The 6415-nt window shown below is 43.8% G+C and overlaps 1 long non-coding RNA gene across 1 annotated transcript; it reads right to left on the bottom strand.

Annotated features, from left to right (window-relative positions):
• Nucleotides 1-2879: 2879 nt before the first annotated feature.
• LOC311594013 lies at nt 2880-5921 on the bottom strand. Its single transcript, XR_014777903.1, has 2 exons — nt 5789-5921; nt 2880-3246 (listed from the first exon to the last, which is right to left on the bottom strand). It is a non-coding gene; the product is annotated as an uncharacterized lncRNA (long non-coding RNA).
• Nucleotides 5922-6415: the final 494 nt, after the last annotated feature.

The following is a 6415-nucleotide window of genomic DNA, read 5'->3' as shown; positions in this document are numbered from 1 at the left end:
ATTCACCTCTTGATAAGTGCCTGTTCTCATCCCTATGAATCACTCCCTTATTTATTCATCCAACAAATTTATTGAGTGTTTAATAGGGGCCACATTCAGGGAACAAAAGATAAGTGAGAAACTAGTCAGGTAGGCTTACTGTAAGTAAATACCCACAGTGTTGTAACCCTTACAAGCACACATTGTAATATAGCAAAGACATAACTATACCCATGTAACATATTCAGCTAGAACCTCGGAATGTGGTTGTTTTGTTTTTAATTTTGGATTAGATTTTTATTTACTTTTTAAAAGTGTACACACTGGGGTGCGTTCTCCTCATCCATCATGTGGGTCCAGGGATCTAACAAAACATCACACCTAGCAGCAGGAGACTTTACCTTATTTTTGGTTTGTTTCCCATATTTTAAAAAAAATAAGCTAGGTGTGGTGGCACACCCCTTTGATCCCAGCACTCAGGGAGGCAGAGGCAAGGTGAATCTTTGTGAGTTGGAGGCCAGCCTGGTCTACAAAGCAAGTCTAGAGCTGCCAAGGCCACACAGAGAAACCCTGTCTTGAAAACCCCCAAAAAATAAGATAAAATAAATTAATAACAATAATTTATTTTATTCTATATGTATTAGTATTCTGCCCACTTGTATGTATGTATGTATCTATGTATGTGCGGCACATGCTTGAGGGATGTCCAAAGAGGCCAGTAGAGGGCGTTAGAGCCCCTGGGACTAGAATTGCATGTAGCTGTGAGCTGATAAGTAGGCATGGGAATCCAGCCTTCACCCTCTAGAAAAGCATAAAGTGCTCTTCATCACTGAGCTATCTCTGAGCGCTCCACCCCCACCTCCACCCCTTGTTTTGTTTTTCCAGATAGGGTCTCAAGTGGCTCAAGCTGCCCTTGAACTTCTGATCACTCAGCCTCTACAGATGTGTGCCGTCACACCTTGCTTTTATCTTTTTATCTTATTTATTTGGTTTTCGGCTTTGTGACTCAAGGCCTTGATATGTAATTTTGGGCTGTCCTTCAACTCACTCTGTAGAACAGACTGACCTCAAACTGACGTCAATCACACAGAGATTCGCCTGCCTCTGTCTCCAGAGTGCTGGGATTAAAATTGTGGGCTCATTCCTCTGCCCCCAACAGTACCAAGCCATTTTCCAACCTCTATTTTGTTTTTCTTTTTGAAATAAAATCCTTCTACAAAGCCCAGGCTGGCCTCAAACTAGTATTCTCCCTGCAAAGCCCCAGTAGGTGATAACAGAAGCTGGTCATCCTGCCAGTCACTGGAATGATCTTAATGTGCTTTAATGTTTTACTGGATTAGTGTGCTGATTTTAAAAAAGAAAAGTGAGTCGGGAGTGGTAGCGCATGCCTTTAATCTTAGCACTCAGGAGGCAGAGGAAGGCGGATTGTTCAAGGTAGCACATGTCCATAACCCTAGCTTTCCTGTGGTGGCAGGCTAGCCTTTCTTGGTTATATAATTAGTTGATTTAATTAGAGGCCAGACCCCACAAGAGACCCTTTCTCAAAAATAAATAAATGAAAAAGAAAGATGAAAAAGAAAAAAAATGGAAACGGAAACAGGTGTAATAATGAAAGCCTTTGAGAGACTGAGGCAGGATTAGGAACTTGAGGCCAGCCTTGTCACAAGACAAGTTAAAGACCAACCTGGGCCACCAGAGACTCTGTCTCTAAAGCCAATCAGAAAGGCAAGCTGGTCATGTGAACATTCCTGGCATTGTGAGGTGGCGGACAAGGACACGGAACGGAGGCTCCATCAACTCAGGTTTATCTTGTCCTCAGAAGGATTAAGCGAAGGGAACATCATTGTCTTAGCTGAAACAGACCTGTTTGAGAAATTTGACTGCTCCTCTTTAACCCTGATTTCTCTCAGAAGTTTAGATAAGTTGTTTAATTCTCATGCAAATTCTGGCACAGCGTCTTTTTCTTTTGAAGAAAAAACAGGAAAGTTGTGCAAGTGAGCAATGACCAATGCCTCGCACTAAGGGACTTTTGTCAGTAGGGAAAAAACCCATCAGTGACTTCACCAGGAAGACCTCTCTCTACTGAGGACTGACGGGGAGAGCAACCGACAGAAATATGAAGGGCTGCAGGTTCCATATGCAGCCACTGCTTTCTGTGTGTCTCTTCCTCTTTCACTGCTGCCCAGCAAAGTTAGAGCAAAGAACCCAGTTCCTTCGGTTTTCATCCCAACTTATTGGAGCCTAGTGAAGGAATTAAGTCCAAAATAATGGCTTCTTGAGGAGGGTGGGGGTGTGCCCAGTATGAGAGACATTGCCTAGCAGACACAAGACTCTTCTCTGAGACTTACCATCAAAAATAAACTTAAAAAAAAAAAAAAAGATCGAAACAAAGCAATCGTCTCCTGTAACTTTTCTTTTCACAGGTGGGAGAAGCACTCCACCCGTGACTTTGCACAGCAGTAAACAGGGACGTGCAGAAACAGGCAGACTGTAAGCATAAGCCCGGACACAGGCCAGGGAAGTTCAGCCATCATCGGAAAAGCTTCCTCCCGCGGCACATGGGAACAAACACAGTCGCCTCCCACGGCAGGACAATGTGCAGTGGAGCATTCAGCTCTAATTGGGATGTCTCCTTCCAATCCCTCTGCCCAGGGCTCAAGGAACTCTACAGAAGAAGAGGCAGAAGGAGTGTAAGAGCCAATGGGGGCGGAAGCCAGCAAGGGATCAAGGCGCTCTGGACACACAGGACCAACACGTAGAAACCCACAGAGACTGAAGCATTACACAGAGAGTCTGCACCAGACGCGATTCCTGTGTGTGTGAACATGTGCATGCATCTCTGTATCAGTGTATGTTTCTTATGCTTTTTCTTTGGCTTTTTCTTGCTTGGTCCTTTGTTGGCTTGGTTTTTTGTTTGTTTGTTTGTTTGTTTGTTTGTTTGTTTTTCGAAACAGAGTTTCTCTGTGTCGCCTTGACTGTCCTGGATGCACTTTGTAGACCAGGCTGTCCTCGAACTCAGAGATCCGCCTGGCTCTGCCTCCCGAGTGCTGGGACTAAAGGCGTGCGCCCCCACGCCCGGCTCCACGCTTCAGTTTTAAAGGTACTAACGTGACAAGCAAATGACTAACTTTCTAGGAGTTTGAGTCAGGCTTGGTTGCGCACCTCTCTGATATCAGTGTTAGGTCCTGCTGCAGGGCGCGGTTGGCATGCCATGCCTTCCACCCAGGGCCGGGGCTTCCCCTCTCCCGGAGACTCAGTCTATAAACCCTGCAAGGGGAAGGACACAAAAAGAATGAAGAAAATTTAAAGGAAAGTAAAAGTGAAAAATAAACGTAGCAAAACAAACAATATTGATGGCATCGGCTGTAATGGCCATCCTTAAACAACTGTGTCGTTTTTGTTTATTTGTTCGTCCACTTGTTTGTTTTTTTGTTTTGTTTTATGGTTTTTTTTTTCCCCTCAGTCTGGCCTCCTTATGTAGCTGAGGCTGGTCTTGAACTCTTGATCCTCCTGCCTGTACCTCCCAAGTGCTAACTTTATGGCTATGAACCACCAAGCTCAGCAACAATTATGTCCTTGTACAGAACTGTCGTCTAAATAGAAGACACAGAGAATGAGGTGGGGGGGGGGAGGGGAGGGACAAAAGAGCTTACAAACCTGTGAGTCTGTGGCCCAGGCCCGTTTTCCTGCAGGCAGTGCCACACTCGGGCATCAGTATCTCCTGCTCTCTATGTGTAACCTCGCCACCAGTCCCCAGACCCAGTCGGGCTTGCCTCCAACACCTGGCCTTTCTGCTAACCCGTGTTTCAGAGCTGTCTTTTTTTTTTTTTTTTTTAAACCTAGTATGTAATCCCTTGGTCTCCAGTCCTAAAAAGAAAGTGCAAGCTGATTAGCATGCAAATCAAGTGACTTTCACCAGCAGTCTCCCCTGCATGTCACCTCTACTCTAGAATAGCTTTTTATGCACAGCCCTTAAAATGCTTGCTGGTCCCCACATGCATTCTCTTGCTCAGGCTGGTCTGTTTGCTGAGGATAATTCATTCCCTCGTAATCTGGCAAATCCTTAGCACTTAAAACCACAGTAATAATAATAATAATAATAATAATAACAACAACAACAAAAACAAAACCAACTCACTTCCTCTTAATCTGGCAAATCCTTAGCACTCAAAACCACAGCCAAAAAAAAATTTAAAAAAAAAAAAGAAGAAAGAAAGTATATAGTAGTACTCTCTCTGCCAGAAGCATGGACCGGCACCTGTCTATCCGACGGCTTCTGTCCTTGCTCCTGCCTCTCCTGTCAAACTGTGTGCTCCAAGACCCAGAACTCAGGTCTGGTTGGTGCTAAGTGCTTGGGAGGCAAACATTTGATGAGCTGGTTTTATTCATGTCTTATGTATGTATTTATTACTGCTCTAAAGTCACTGCTTCTGCTTCACCACTTTTACTGAAAACAGCTGAACTTTAATAAGTGCATTAAAAAAGCTGAGGCAGGAGGATTCCGAACTCAAGGCCAGCAGAGGCTACACAGTGACGTTCTGCCTCAAGAAAGGGGTGGAGGGGTGGGGGGGGAGGGGGGAGAGAAAGAGAAGAGAGAGGGAAAGGGAAAGAGTGGGGGGAAAAACAACAAAAACAAACAAACAAGCTCAGAGGTGGGTGGGTTGTTACATAGGTAACAGAGACAGTTAAAAGAAAGGCCACAGAACTGAAAGTTAAACTTCTGGACTCTCTCATGGCTGAGAAGATAAAGGCCAGAGCCACACGGCATTCAAGGCAGGACGGGGTGTTTTGAAGCTGGGAAGCACTAAGGCCCTCACTTCCCTTCCAAATGTCTCCGCTCTTGGGATCTCTTTTGTTTCTTGGGAAATTCTAAACATATTACACGGCCTTTTCAATGAAGGGTCTGTTTCCTGTAACTGGTGCCTCCTTTCAATTACGATCAAACGGATTCATCATTAAGCGGAGCCATGACTCTTTCTCAAGTTAACGTTAATTATAACTTTGGTGGATGTGTTGCAGCTTGCGCCAACCTATCTGATTCTGCAAACAGACGGGGCAAAGCTTCTAGGAGACAGCATTTCGCCTCTGTGATTATGGTGCTTGCCTGCAATAACTCATGGGTATTTCTTCCCAGGGAAAAAATCTTCATCTAAGTACTTATTATATGAAAAATATGAACCTTTATTAGAAGCTAACAGTACGGTCTATGTCTGCTCAGTTTCTGTTAAGCAATGAAAGAGAACTCGGATGCTTTGTTCTTACATGTTGGTGTGAGATTTGCTACCTTAAAAGTATTACATTCAAAGAATTTACTGTTGTAGAAAAATACAGGCAGCTATTTCTAAACTAACTTGATAATCTCTGATGCCCTAAGTGAAGGTCACCTGCAAGCCTTTTGTGTGTGTGTGTGTGTGTGTAGTCTAAAGTAGTCAGCATACTTACTGTTTCTATAAGCTAGAACTTGCAAACAGGTATGTAGCTTACAGTTAGCCTCACCAGATAAAACACAGGCAAAAAATTCAAATTTAACTGGAATTCTCATATTTCTGTTTGCTGGACCATCCTGATTTTAGTGTGATTTTATTTATCACTGTTTTTTTTTAAACAGAAATACTTGACCCACCAAGCTCTTATTTTTAAATTCTAGCTGCTGGAGCTCATTGTACAATGTGTGTTCTGTAAATGATCTCCAGTTAATAAGCGCATTCTCCAACTGGTCTCTTACCAGGCACCTACTCAATGCCTACACTTCCCTCTCTGGTCTTATCTACTTTGTGTGTTTACAGACATCATTGCTGCATGCACTTACCATGTGGCGTTCTTATCTTGACCATCCCCATATGCAGTTGAGTACTGGGTAACTTTGTTAATGGTGCTTCTCCATTACATACATTTTTATACCTTATTGTAGATACCTGGAAAAAAAAAAGACTAATGATTTCTGTACCGGCTCCTTTTCATGTCAACCTGATACAAGCTAAAGTCATCGGAGAGAAAGGAGCTTCCATTGCAAAAATGCCTTCATATAAGATCCAGCTGCAAGGCATTTTCTTAATTAGTGATCAGTTGGGGCATGCTCAGCTCACTGTGTGTGGCTCCATCTGTGGGCTACTAGTTCTGGGTTCCATAAGAAAGCAGGCTGAACAGTCCGTGACAAGCCAGACAGTAAGCAGCACCCCTCCATGGCCTGCGCATCGGCTTCCACCTTCAGGCTCTAGCCGTGCTTGAGTTCCTCTCCTGAATTCCTTTGGTGATAGAGCGATGGTGTAGAACTGTAGGCAGAATAAACCCTTTCCTCCCCAGCTTTCTTCTCAGTCCTAGTGCTTTGTTGCAGCAATAGAAAGCCTAAGACGGTTTGTTTCAAAACAATACTGGTGGTTTCTTAGATATTCTATACGTTGTTTAACCCACCATCTGATTTAGCCTCTGCCTAAAG

This window comes from Acomys minous (genome assembly GCF_964271855.1).
Source record: "Acomys minous genome assembly, chromosome: 3".
NCBI lineage: Eukaryota > Metazoa > Chordata > Mammalia > Rodentia > Muridae > Acomys > Acomys minous.
This window is presented reverse-complemented; position numbering and strand designations above follow the sequence as displayed.